This window comes from Hirundo rustica, chromosome 5 (assembly GCF_015227805.2).
Source record: "Hirundo rustica isolate bHirRus1 chromosome 5, bHirRus1.pri.v3, whole genome shotgun sequence".
Lineage (NCBI taxonomy): Eukaryota > Metazoa > Chordata > Aves > Passeriformes > Hirundinidae > Hirundo > Hirundo rustica.
Genome location: NC_053454.1, coordinates 28691555 through 28705896, shown reverse-complemented (window position 1 = coordinate 28705896; position 14342 = coordinate 28691555). Strand labels below are relative to the sequence as shown.

General features: G+C 37.3%; 1 protein-coding gene across 6 annotated transcripts in view; it reads left to right on the top strand.

Annotated features, from left to right (window-relative positions):
- The window catches only part of SGCZ (sarcoglycan zeta), a 421463-nt gene that overhangs the window by 68654 nt on the left and 338467 nt on the right, over positions 1-14342 (top strand). The window contains exon 2 of one of the 6 annotated variants that reach the window (XM_058420742.1): positions 5585-5656. The exons of the other annotated variants lie outside the window; for them this stretch is intronic. The gene's annotated coding sequence lies outside the window, so the exon portion shown is untranslated. The remainder of the gene's footprint in view (positions 1-5584; positions 5657-14342) is intronic. 6 annotated transcript variants of the gene reach the window in all.

Here is a 14342-nt window from a genome sequence, read left to right as displayed (position 1 = left end):
ATTACTGAGTGCCATAGTGAAACAAATGAAACTCTTTATTTCTATTTTGGTAATATCTGAATTGTTACTAAGCATTTCCTCAGCAAAAATACTTTCTAAGTGATGATAGGCCTAAATATTCCTATTTAAGCTCCAAAATAGTTTTTGCACAGCAGCCACCTTTATTCTTACTGCCACAGTTTCCTGGTGCACATCTGTAGAACAGCTGCCCTGATGAAAATGTGCAGTGTTTCTTGGTCGTGATGGGTGATGAGGAAACCACCCTCTTTTACACCAATGACAGGAATCAGCTGGAGACCTACCCTGACAGAAAGTACTCCAGTCGTGTCTGCAGGTTCAGCCTTGTGGTTGACCCTGCAACATCTCTTGGGTAGGGTCATCCCTTTTCCCCCCACCTTTTAAACACCATTTAGAAAGATCTCAAGAGTAAACCCTTCATACAATAACACTTCCATGAAGCACATGAGCAAATTTTGTTGCTGATGTGACATACAGGATACAACACAGGAAAGAATGTGGCATGTAATTTTAAATTTTTTTGATTGACCCTCCATATTTGAACTCTACATAAAAGAAAAAAAGACAAAAAAAAAAAAGGAAACAAATAGCAGAGTCTGAATTTTCTCTCTCCCTTAGTAATTTAAATTTTAAAATAACTCAAATTATCTTCATGGAGATTAACTCACTACTTGAAATTCTATACTGTTTACTCAAATCAAACAAGCAAACAGAAGTGTTGCCAGTTAATGCATTTTGAGTTCATGCCCTTCTTTAAACAGTGAGTATAAGTATTTACCAGGGTACTTTCAGGAGCTAGTATATGCAGGGTTTCATTGGCATTTCAACATAAACAATTGATGTGGAAAACCGTAGAAAACTCCAGAGCACGTGTCTACTTCTGTTGTAAATGCCTTACAGCAGTTTATGATGCTGGCATTGTATCAGTCTCCTAGATTTTGTGAAGCTGTTGGACTAATGGCACTAGAAGGAAGAATTTTATCTTCCTGGATAGAAGCAAACATCAGAAATGTTGGTGGAACACAAGCTTCACAGCTTTCCAAAAGAACAAACTGCACTGTCTCAGCTTCAGTTACTATAAAACCAGGATTACGATTAGTTGAACCACTGTCTGCTTTCTCACCATGCACAGCAATGTTTTTGGGAAGGAGACTGTAGGAAGGTAACATACACAACATCATGTCAATGGGGTTACTGTGCAGCATGAATTGAATTAGAGACCATATGCAAGTGCTCTTTGTTTGGATATAGCTAATTTCTTTTGAAAAGGGAAAGAAGAAAGACATCAGACATCTCCTCATAATATTTGAATCTTGGACTGTGTGCCTATGAGATATCATTCTGGCAGTCAGGCTTTGAAGAAGACTGGCTTCCATGGAAAAGGGACATTGAACAACATAGGCTTTCAGAGAGAGATGAACAACAGAGCGTCTCACTGTGTGTTCTTGATGCACCCTTTGGTCTTTTTGCACAGTGATCCGCATTGCTTTATTGTTATGAATAACACTCACCCTCAGAGACCCACAGTGACAGTCCCTCCCTTCATTGAAGGTAATGGGAAATTTGCCAGTAACCTCAGTAAGACAAGAATAAGTCATTTTTTCACTGCTGCTGAAACAAATGAAAGCTTGGCAAGTCCATGAATAGGTAGTTTCATCCTTTTCTTATTTTAGAGTCTATCTTCAAATATTCAGAATGTATCTTCAATGAGAAAACTTAAGTAGACTCTGTTACTTAGAGTCTTGGGCATTATGAATTGCTCTCTCCTGAAGTAAACTATTTTTTCAGACAACAATATTCAATAGCAATAGTAGTACAAGGTGCAATATTTATATATTTCTGAAAACACACAATTTCCCAAGATTGTGCTGCTTTTAATGGTTACCATGCAGTGAAAACCAGAATAACTTCAATCACATCTCAAAATCTTACAATCTAGCTGTAACATTGAACATGATTGTTTCTTAAAGTCTTTCTTTTTGCTCTGGTTAAATATGCAGCTGGCTGATATTTTACTATCTGTAATTAACAGAGTTGGGTTTTACAGAATATGGGATATAGAAGAGAGTGGAACCCAACCACAGAAATTCCTTGAGAGGACCCTTCAGAGGAATATTTAGTAATATTTGCATTGCAAATTTAAATGAATTTTAACATTGAATAATCCTTGCAGACTTGAATTTTATGAAAGAGTAAACTTGGTTTGGAACACTCAAAGAAGATTATTAGTCAAATAACTTTGTTTCATTATATGACTGCTAATTTAATATTCCCTTACAAGCTTGAAAATAGACATTTTTCAGTCATTTCCTTTAAAATCATGCTTGTTTGAATTCTCTACCTTAAAAGGTACAAAAATACTTCAAAGATCAGTTCTCTGTATGCAGAAACTTTTTTTTTTCCTGGCAGCTATAAAGATTTGTTATATTTGGAATGTTTCACATTTATTATGTATTTGCAGAAGGAATGTTTTTCAAAGTTATACCACATTACAGATTTATCACAAAACATGAGAGGTTGGCCAAGACCTCATGATATCATCTAATTTAACTTCCCCTGCCCAAAGAAGGTTTAGTTATAGTAGGTTAGGATCCATGCCTAGTTAGGGTTGGTTTGTTCCCTGGTTAACCTGTGCTGGTATTTTACCACCCTCACAAGAAAAATATATTATTATATTTAAAATGAAATTTCCGCATTTTAATTGGTGCCTGTTGCCTCTTGTCCTCTCACTGGGGAATGCTGGAAAGAGTCCAGCTTCATATTTTTTTGCCTTTCCCATCAGATTTTATATACATTATGAGATCCCCCTGAGCCTTCTCTTCTCCAGGCTGAACACTCCAAGCTCCCTCAGCTTGAGCCTCATATGAGAGGTGCTTCCATCCCTTAATCATCTTTGTGGCTCTTTGTTGGATTTTTGTTCAGTATGTCCAATTACTTCTAATATGAGGGAATCCAGCCCTAGACCCAGCACTCCAGATGTGCCTTACCAGGGCTGAGTAGAGGGGAAGGACCTCCACTTTGACCTAATAGCAATGCTCTGCAGCCCAGAAGGCTGTTGGCTGTGTTTGCCAGAGGGGCATTGCTGGGTCATGGTCAACTTCTTATCCAGCAGGACCATTTGTTTTCCAAGCTTTTTTATTTTTGAGCTTTCCATGCTTTAGTTATATATGGGTAGAGGAACATTAGAGGAGATACTGATCAGACCAAATTTTCTTTGCAAATATGACTTCATTCTTACATTTTGTGATGACAGAAACAAGCCCAAAGAGGAAATTTCATCATCTGATTCTAATTAACCTTCTTGAGTCTAATTAATTTCACCAATTTCAAATTAAGGTGAAATGGTGAGACGGTGTGTTATTTAAAAGCTGTTTAGGGGAGAGGGGTTCTTGGAGAGTGTTGGAGAGCAAAGCAAGGAGGTAATTTAGTAGGTGAGATCAAGTTACTGCATTAAAATAGCTAAGGTTTTAATAAGTTTTTGTGGTTTGAGTTGGGGTTTTTGTGTTTTTTGGGGGGTTTCTTTTTGGTTTGTTTGTTTTATGAAAGGTAGTCCAACAGTTTCACAAACTATGAAATACAGGCTTCTGGTAAGCAAGAGTACTCTTAATTTGTGTATGGGGTCGAAATATGTTAAGTGATATAAGGACAGCTGAGTAACCTGTCCTCTTTCCCAACCTAAATCTATGTTATAGCTATGTCCCTGAAGAGTGTTCGTTTACCAGCATAACCCTGGACTTCCTTGTACTTGAGATATTTTTCTTGTCAGTATTACATGTGTGTGTTCCCTCTTCGCCCAGCCAGCTCTGTGGCACTCAGCCACTGTGAAGCCTGCTGTCTGCACAACTCGTGTATAATTGAGCTACGCAGATGCAGCAGCTGAGTCTTTCTTAGAATTGCTGCCTATGTCATTGAGCTGAAATACTGGAGTTGTAGTGATTATGCAGATAAATTGTGCTTGTTGATGCAGGACTCTCCAGTACAAGTGAGGTTGCAAATACCCGAAAATCCCTTTACCTCCCTGTTGCAAGAAACATGTTGGCTTTAGACTGCTGCCCAAAGCAGCTGCAGTGATAGTTTCATCTTTCTCTCTAGTGATCTTCAGGGTATCTGACTGGGCCATGCAGCTGCCCTCAGCCTTCTGAGGATTAAACAGCTGGGTAAGATATAGGCATTAGACTTCTACTGAGAGAGCTGTGAAAGACTAGCTGTTTGTAACTTCTGATATTTTAGTGGTGTTTGAATCTTCCTGAAGGTAGAGCTTTGGTTCGTGGGGGGAATATTAGATTGTTTGCTGTCAGTATTAAAATGCCCAAGCTTCTATTAGAGCATCTGCTGTGTACAGGCTTGTTTGGTAAGCTGTCAGCTACTGGTCTTCAAGTAAGCCAAAATTCCCTATAAAGCATCAGTTGTTGCTTTTGATTTTTCCATAATTGTGTCAGCACTTGATAGTGAAGAAAATGCCAATTTTTACTAATAGTGGAGGAGGTTTGTGTTTTCAATTGTTTTAGTTATTTTCTTTCTCTAAGGATGACTTTTCTGTGTCACTCTGAATAATATTGTGGTTAACATTTAGTTACGTCTAGATTTAGGCCTCAAGTTTTAGGGGAAAAGTCAGTATGTCAAAGAGCTTTGAAAAATGCAAAGAAAATGTGTAGTTCTCTTTTGGCTTCCTTATGTAAATGTCTGTATTTAAAGAAAGGCATGACCTGGCTTAATCAGCAAAACTCACAAAGAGGCGAGTAACTTCCCTAATTCGAAGTTCTTGTCTGCTGGAATGATTTCTTTGAATCCCAGGTGGTCTAGAGTGGCTGCTTGTTGCTATTGATTGGAGGCATTTGTTCTCTGTTGTAAGATTATTCAGGCAGCTGTCTTACAGACAGCTCTCATTTTTGTTTTGCCTCCTGTCTGTGTGACCTTAGGGTGTATTATGAAGTTGGGGGGAAAACAAAAAAAATTCATTAATGTTATAAACTACCTTTTTGTTTAAGTTTAGGTGCTAACAAAATAGTATCAGTTTTCTCTGATGCTCTTTACTTCTGCTTTTATTCAGTGTCTTCAGGAAAAAAAAGCAGTAGCTAGCTAAGGTTATGTGAGAATTGCAGCAGTCAGCCAACTCTACCTGTTTGGGTGGATTTCCTTACTGTTGTTTTTGGATAAGAAGTTTGTATGTGTGAGGTGAGGGGGTTTTTTTTTAAGATTTTACTTCAGTAGCTTTAGATGTAAGCAGTTGTTCAGGGCATCTTTTATCTTCAGGGTGTTTTAGCAGTTCAGTGAAAAGCAGATGTAACTGTCAAATCAGATTTTATTTTTATTATACTACTCAACAGTAAGTGTCTTCAACCAAGAATATCCCCTCCAATTTGCTGTGACCACGGGTGTTTCACTGTTATCTTGATCTGATAAAGGCTATCTGCACTCTTGTGTAGCACTTACTGCAGCAGTTGTTGAAAAGCTGATGCTTATTTTTAAGTCTTGGATCAGACAGAGAGTGTCAGCATATTTAAGGCAAGGAACCACTTTGCTCTCACAGATGAGGGGGCTTTACTCTTACTTTCTTTGCCCACAGGACTGCTATGGCTCTATTTGACCGGGCTCTCCAGGAGGGACAACAACAGGAGGAAAAAGGAGTGAGGAGGAGGTGTGTAAGAAAGCGGAGTAGGAGGAAGCAGAAATGACCCCTCAGTGGTCAAAATGAAATAGCCCTAAGCCTAAAGTGCAGCAGGCACTTGCCATTCATTCAGCAATGTGTGACAGAAAAAAGTGGATTCTAATTTAATGTTCACGTAAGCCTGTACCCTTTACGGGGAGCTTGTGTGATCTTGAAAGAAAAAAACATGGGATTTTTGTGTGAAATGATAACAAGGACTGAGGTGTTGTGGTTTTTTTTAAAAAAAGGAAGTGACTATTTGGCAAATGTTCTTCCCTAGAATAGTAATTTCCTGCATAAAGGGCTGGTGACATGACAGAAGGCACTAAATGAATTCTAAGTGCTATATTTAGAGACTGTTTTCTAGATCCAGCTAGCAGCAGTACTTGACTCCTGGCCTTCTGACTTTATGCTTTTTAGACACCCTTATGTGAAATATTACTAGTGAGAAATTGGAAACTCGGCTTGAAATACTAATTCCAATAGTGTCTTTTTAAGGAAGGTTCTTTTTCATACTTAGTGTAAGATTGAAACTTTCTGAATTGTGGAGTACTTGTTTTTGAAATAACAAAATACCTATTTATTGCCAAATGGTAGGGATAAGGAAGTTATCAAGAGATACACTAGGATGCAGGATGGTTGGGATGATATTTCAGTTAAAATTTGTAATGTTTTGATATAACCATTATGAGCTATATGATCTTCTTAATTTCAACCACCTAACAGGAAAAATGTGTTTTGACTAGTCACTTCTCAAAGAGCTATTCGTGAACTGTTATATTTTAAAAAGATCCATGTATTTTATAAGAATGAGATTTCATAACATGCTGGTAATTGTAACATGGAGCATTAGAGCTATTTAACTGCTCTTTTCACAATGAAAGCTTTATGCAAAGCTGCTAAGATTTGTAGTTTCCTTGGTAAACCCAGAATCAAATAAAAGTGACAAAATCTAGGGCATCAGGGCAAACGTGCCTATAATGGCAAGGTAACAAGGGAGTCTTAAGCAATAGCTCTTCTTGATACTTGCCTGATATATTCCCCCCTTGCCCCCAGTTAGGCACAGGAAGAAAATCTGTCAGGCATTTGAGTCATAAAAATTAGCTACTTGTTTAGTTTCTCACGATGATATTAGACATATAAGGGCAAACAAACCACTTAGCTGCTCCTTACTGAAATCTGAAAGAAAACAAAGGTTTGCAAAAAGGATGAATTTGTGGAAGTGCTCTGTGCTGTAGGACACTGGGACAGGAGCAGATGCCGATGTTCTGTGCAGCAGGCCATGTTGGTGCCCAGGCAGCTTTGGTGCCCAGGCTCATCAGCTTCTTGGAAGAAAATAAAAATGACACCTGATACCATATTTGAATAGTAACAAACTATAATAACAGTGCTTTATGCCAAACACAATGACAAGTTAGAGCACTCCACCAAGTTTTGCATGATCAATGTGCTGCAACGTGACAATTAAAGATCATTTGGATCAAGTGGTAACTGTCATATCCAGCCAGTAGGGAGTGTTTGAGTACCAATTTGGCACATGAGCATATGGCTGGAGTCCATAATGGCTGATGCAGTGGTAGATCCCTCTGAATTTGCAGCTGTACATCATCTGATGATAAAGCAATTCTAGAACCATGGCCTAAAAATATCAAAATATTTCAAGTTGCCACAATAAACTGTTTAAGCATGCGAAAGTGTAGTATTTCTTTCAATTTATATTGACAATCCATTCAACAAAATTAGACAATGCATTTTTATTTCTGTAAGATATGTGCTCCTCTAAAATGAATCACAGCCATTTGAAGGCTGCTTTTTGATTATCTGCAAGAAATTACTTCTACACCTACATTACACTTGTTGGCAGTGGTATCAATACATTTATATAGGCATTAATTTAGTAATGTATTTAATAATTTCTGGATTTTATTTTTTTTTTTCTTAGCAGAATTGGAGATAAGCTTCTTTTATTGTGGGCATGGTGCCTTGAGGATAGTGAATGAATATAGTATAAAGGCTTCTCTGCACAAATATTCAAACAATTTAATTTGAGAGCTATACCCTAGAATAAAATTTTGTTGGTGGAGAGTCCAGAGAAGAAATTCTTTGTGCCCTTAATTTGGTAAAATTATTTGGGGGATAAAGAGACTCTGTTCTAGGAAAACAAGACAATACAGATCCAGAATGTAGACACTGACTAAATTTCTCAGGTTCTATTATTTTAACTTGCACACTGTTTTCAGAGTAAGAGGGAACAGACAGGTGAGCATTTTAATCCAGATGCAAAATGTCTACAGAAAACATGTTTACCAAACTGTGTAAATGGTACCTCTATAAAGAAAAATAAAGTGAGATATAATTTTACTGAAGTAGCATCTTCTCTGCTCAATTACCATCAATATTAAGTGAAGATAACCTGAGCAGCTCATTCTGCTGAGAATTTTACTTAAACACTCTGCTGTCTGAGCTATTTAATTAAATAACTCAATTTCTGAGACAACAGACATGATTCTAAATGTTCCTGAATTTTCCCTTCTTAAGAAGGAACCTTGTTTTATTTCATAAATGTTATACTGTTTTGTTTTAAAAAAAGTTTTGTCCACTGCTGAATGTCAAAAGATGCCACTTTGCTGAATTGTCTGCATTGGTTTGACATCACCTTGTATCTTTTTGGAGGCTAAGCTGCCTTTCTGGTATAGCTGGTATTTAGGCTTGTGTTGCCATTAATTCTCTTTCATTAAGCTTTGCTACCCCTTTTAAGAGTTCAGGTACCTCCATTTCAGTTCTGACAGGTCTGCTTACAGCCTGCTACAAGTCAAAGGTTTGTTTAATGAAACATATGGGAGCAACCAATACTATAATTATACAAATAATTGCACTACATATTGCCAGCATCTAAGATCAGATGGCCAGTGTGTGCTTGGATAATCAAGGCTCCCTTTTCACAGGCTATTATTGCTATCGTTAATTTTGTCTTCCTTGGATGCCAATGGGTGGTTTGTATAGTTGAATTGTAGCTATTCAATCAGTGTTCTATTAATACTAATGTAAACCTTTATCTTAAAATCTTATTTAAAACCTAGCTGTCTCATTGCAAACCTCAAGTGTAATTACTATGCGGTGTTAGTTTACATTTTAATGGAAAAAGGTACATCTATTTTACTTCCTTATTTTATGGATGACAACATCTTATAGCAGTAGCTTTTTTTTTTTTCCCCCTTATCATTAAAGTGGGATATTTTTGCTAATGAGACTAAAATCCTTTATCCTAGAGCTACCAGTTTCATTGCCCACTTAAGTAAATAAATCATTCACTTCAGGGAAGAAATTTATCAGAAGAATTTTAAGAAGGTACTTGAAAAATACTACCAAACTGCTGATTTTTAGAATCATAGGCAAATCAACATTTTAAACAACAGATGCAGATTATCTAATTGTGAGATACTTTCTGTAGTGGTTTCGCATTCACTAAATTTTGGTCTTAGTACTTACTTTTTCTGTGGGAGAGAGACTAGGACAAAAAACAAAGCAGGCTCAACCTTAAAATTAGCAAATAGTTTATTAACATACACTAAAAGTATAGAAAAAAAGAAAGTTGGAAAAGAACTAAAACAATGAAATTTGAAAACCACTCTTCCCTTTCTTTACAAACTGTTCACTTTCTTACAAAACAACATAAAGAGACAAAACTTGTAATTTTCAGTCAGTTTCACTATCTGACAATAGTTTTTCATCAATTCATTAGGGAAAGAGTATCTTCTAGAGTCATGGATCCCACTGACAACTTAGAACAGTTCTCTTGTGGGTTTTAAACTGTCACAAAAACAACCGCCTTGGAGAAACCCGCCTTTGTGACCCTCCCAGGAGCAGTTTCCCAAGCTGCTTATGGGTCATGGGTCTTAGACTTTTGCATACTGGGGTGGCACCTTTTAAAGATGAATAACTCCAAAGCAAAGGATTCTTCACCTCAAGGTACAGAGATATCTTCTCACTTCTTCACTAGTGCAGGGGGCTTCTCATCTTTATTTTTGTTTAAGTATCTTATAGGATATTACTTAGTTCATCACAAACACCTTTGCTCAAATCCACGCACAAATTAAAACAATCATCTCCCTAAATGCTTATCTTTCCTGTGATTTAAAGGAATGATCTAAATATAGAGTTCATTTCCATGGCTCAAGTAAGACTAGAACAACCAACTCTTCAACCCTCTGTCTCAACAGTCTTTTCACTCTTGCTGCTGAATTCATGCTGTTGGTCTTTATGTTCACTCTGTCTTTTCTTACTCTCTCAGAGAAGGGCTAAGCTCTGGAAGCTTCATGTTGCTAAGAAAGAGTTAAATCTGCTCAGAGTCTTTGTGTCTCTCTCTGTAGCTCATGGTGTTAGATGTTCAAGGCCAAGGCTGCTCTGGTGAGGGAGGAAGAACTCACAGAAACATCATAGATCGGAACACTCAGGCAGTCCAGAATCATAAAAAAACCCAGGCAGGATCATAAATGCCTTCTCAGCCCAGCCCTCAGTGTAAATCGGGGTGGCTTCAGCCCAAATGGTGCCCATAGCTCTTATCAGGGGCCTGGCAGAGATCTTTCCCTGCTCTAGAGAAGTCTGAAGAAAGCAGCTGTTACAAAACAACAACCTCTCCTTCCCACCCCTTCACTCGGGAGCCGATGGAATCCGGCCAGGCCTCAGGCCAGCTCTGCCCCCCAAAAGGGGGGAGCAGCAGGCCCAGCTCGATGTTACCTGTCTCTCTCTGGCCAAAAGAAAGAAGGAAGAGGACTCACCTACAGGAAATTCATGGGGTTTTATATGGTACTTCCCAAAGTCGTAGCCAACAATTTCAGTGGTCAGAATACATGCCAATATTCCAACTAACTCTCTGATAGGTCTGTCTCTTTTAAAGCAATTCCCAGATCCTGACCTGGAGAATTATTCTACATTCTTTTATAACTAAAAAACCAAACTGTATTAACCCTTGACACCTTCATACCAGGATCATCAAAGAAAGAGTGAGCACAAAATTGTCTCATAAATATTTCTATCAAAGTAGCACTTTGATGTGCTTTTATGTATATGCAACATATACATATGCTCTGATAAACCAAGTATTTGAAATCAATGTGGCTGTCTTAGACTCTGTCTACACTGAGGGAAATCTTAGTTCTAGGTGTCAGCATAACCTTAAATCTGCCTCCAGTTGCGCATGGTACTATGCACTGCATGTAAAAGGGAATACTGCTGTTGCTGTGATGTCTACTCCAGACCTGATTCCTGCAATGATATATACATGAACGTTATAATGAAGCCAGCTCTCTTTCGCTGCGGTGGGTTTGTTTACTTATATATACTCCAGGCTATAAACTACTGTGATGCAGTCTGGCCAGTGATTTTGGTGGTATTTCTTCTCAGATAAAGCAACTTATGCCACAAGTGAAATGTGACTCAGTGTGTTGAATACAGCTGGTAATGACCTAATTGAGTTCTTGTTTGTGCAACGAGCCAACAAGCATTGTGCATGTGAAGCATAAAATGTGTGGTGCAGGGTAATTTTTGTTTTAACCAAATGTAAGGCCTCCATGTATGGCAGTGCATTCAGGTCGAAACATCCACCTGGCATCCAGCAATAGGTCTGTAATGCAAACTGTTCATTGGAATGTAAAAGGCAGAATTTCATCCCAGCAACCGCCTGGCTTTGTTTGTGCTTATACCTGTTACATGCTGCAGTTCTATAGTAATACTTTGGAATCTGGGAAGGTACTCATGATTGCTTTGATGCCCTGGGACCTCATCAGAAAGAGTCCTGTAATTGCATATGGTAGAGTATGGGGTGTCATTAAAATGGATGGTTTGTTTTTCTCGGGCTCCTGGGACTCAAGCTAACAAAATGGCCTATCTAACTGACAGGCAACACTTCCCATTCAGAAATATCTTATTTGGTGATATAACCATGTACTAAAGCTGTGGACTGACATTTCATACAAGCACTTGAGTGTCTGTGTTACTAAGAAGAAAACTGTATGAGTAGACTCTGAAAAGTACTTAGAAAGGCTCTCAAAACTGCAGTTTTGTTAAAAATTGTGATAAGGGATCTATTAATGTGATATTGGACACGTTATTAAAACATTACTAAAGTTTTCTTCTAGGAACATGTAGGGAAATAGAGAGCTCATATGCACTTGGCCATAGAATGGGTTCTTTCATCTACCCTCTCATTTGAAAACAAACATTGAATGCAACAAGGCCAGCGCTTTCTACAGAAGCTGTCATTGGAGGAGAAAAAAAAGAAAAATCTAACCAGCAACAACAAAATGTTCCCCCCCCAAAAAAAAAAAGAACCTTATAAAAACCCCAGCCAATCAACCAAAAACCAAAACCCCAACCAAAATGTGTTAAGAAGGTTTCATTACATCTGCCAAACATTTGCCCAATTTCATTTTCTGTTTTGGAGATAAGGAGCCAGCTAACTGGGGCATGCTAGTGAGCTTGCATTGACTCTGAGTGCACAAAACATTTTTTTTATTGCTTCCTAAGATGGGTCATTCTTGAATGTCACCATGTGAGTGTTGCAATAAGACTAATACAGTAAGTTAGAGAATACAAAAACCTATAACCCTCTACAAGTGAAAGGACAAATTATCTTGCTTGGGTTATATGATTATGCATGTCTTTATGCATAAATATGTATATACATACCTATGTATTTGTGTCTCAACATATGTACAACTGGAATGGATGTATGGAGATATACTACTAGTAATTAAAAGAACAGGGGAAGTTTTATGATAGGATCTAACCTGTTCTTTTTTCCTGTGGATTCAAGTTATAGTGGATTAATGGAACAGATACTACTTTCTGTCAGACTGGAGGCTACAGTGTCTTCACAATCAAGTGTGTCTTCATGTTAATTGCCATAATTAACTTATGACATGATTAAATGAGTTCTAAGACTTTTGCCTTTTTGGGGGTAGAAAGAGGAGTAAAGGAGACTCTCATAAAGCTGCCAATCATCTTAGCAGTGATAGGTGGGGCTGATAGCACTGTGCTTCTTTCAGATGACTGATTTATATATTTTTAATAGTGTTTTGACATTAAACATTCAGGTTCAGGAAACACAAAACGCCACCCCTGAACAAAGAAACACTGAAAATCCATATATTGTATCTAGTACTAATGCTCAATCCATGTTCATTATTGATCTTCTCCAAGAAATCTGCATGTGTCCAAATGCATAACAGGAAATGCAGTTAATTATTGGGCTGGTTGTCTGCTCCTCTTTCCTTACACTCTTTCTTTTGTCTCCCTCATTCAGAAAGAAAATTTACAATGAATTTTGAAATATACGTTTTATAATTTCATTCAAAGCCATTTAATTTTCAGTCAATTAAAGCTGGTTTATATTTTAACTTAAAACTTTCTTTGTTCTTATTTTAATTTCTTTTCCTTATAATAATTCCTGTCATTATGCAGTTGTGTGATAAGGGAAGATGAGAAGAAATATTTCTCTGAATGTGGTACACAATAATATTTTCCCTTTAATTAGTTACTAAAAATTAGCTGCTGTTTGATACTGAACAATAATTAGATTCACATCAAGCTGAAGCTCTGAGGTTATTTCTAAGGAAGTATTCTCCCCCCTAGTCCTTTTCTTCTCACACCCTGTGATCTCCCACATATCCTAAGAGATTAGTTGGTCAGGAGCCTTCAATCCTTTTAGAAATGAAGGAAGTATATGTGTTTGCCATAAAAATCACACTCATTGACTAGTTCATAATTTTAAAACCAGCTTAAAACCTTCTAATGAAACGCAAATGATTTGAGTGTCTCAGTATGTGCAAACTGGTGGGAGCCTCAGTGGATTCCTCTGCCAAATTACATAGGTGTTTGTCATAAAAATCACAGTCATTGAATTGTTCATAATTTTAAAAAGTGAGTAAGTCAAAGACTTATTCAACATGATTTGAAGAAAATATTTTCAAACTTGTTTCCTCTGTGTTTTTTCCCACTATAGATGAGGTAAGGTATCTTTTCCAAAAGGAAAGCAAATGAAAACACTTCTTACAATTTGAAGTACTATTGAAACAGCTGCTATGGCTGCTTCTTTTTTTTTTCACTTATTAAGTACCTTTTAGTCCATACCATCTACTTATAGGACCATGTGCATTCAGATATCATGCATGTCATTAAATGTTCCTTTATTACTGACTTTGCTCTGACTGATACAGTCTATGTCATCACGAAATAATTAGTAGGGGAAGTAAGAAAGTGTTGTTTTTTTTTTTCTTTCCTAAGTTATAAAACAAAAATGAAACCTTGTAGATCTTAAAAGCAAGCAGTAAGGAGTTGTAAAGAAGAGCACTTTAAAAATCCTTAAGTCCGTATAATACAAGCAGTGTTTTATGAATATCTGGCTCATGAATTCTTTTTTCAGGGATGTAACTCATTACAGCCTCTGTCATGCACTGTAGATGCTATTCCATCTCTAACCAATAATTGGCTGTTAAATCATCTTGAGTCAACTCATCTATAGGCAGTTCATCTATCTAGAATTAATAAAAGAACATCTCTCTTTTCTAAGGACAGTCAAACTTTCGATAAAGAACAAGTAATTTTTCTTTGAGTTAATTTCTTTATGGAGTAGCTTTTGCACATTCAGGTGATGTGGAGGTGAAAGAGGATGAGGACC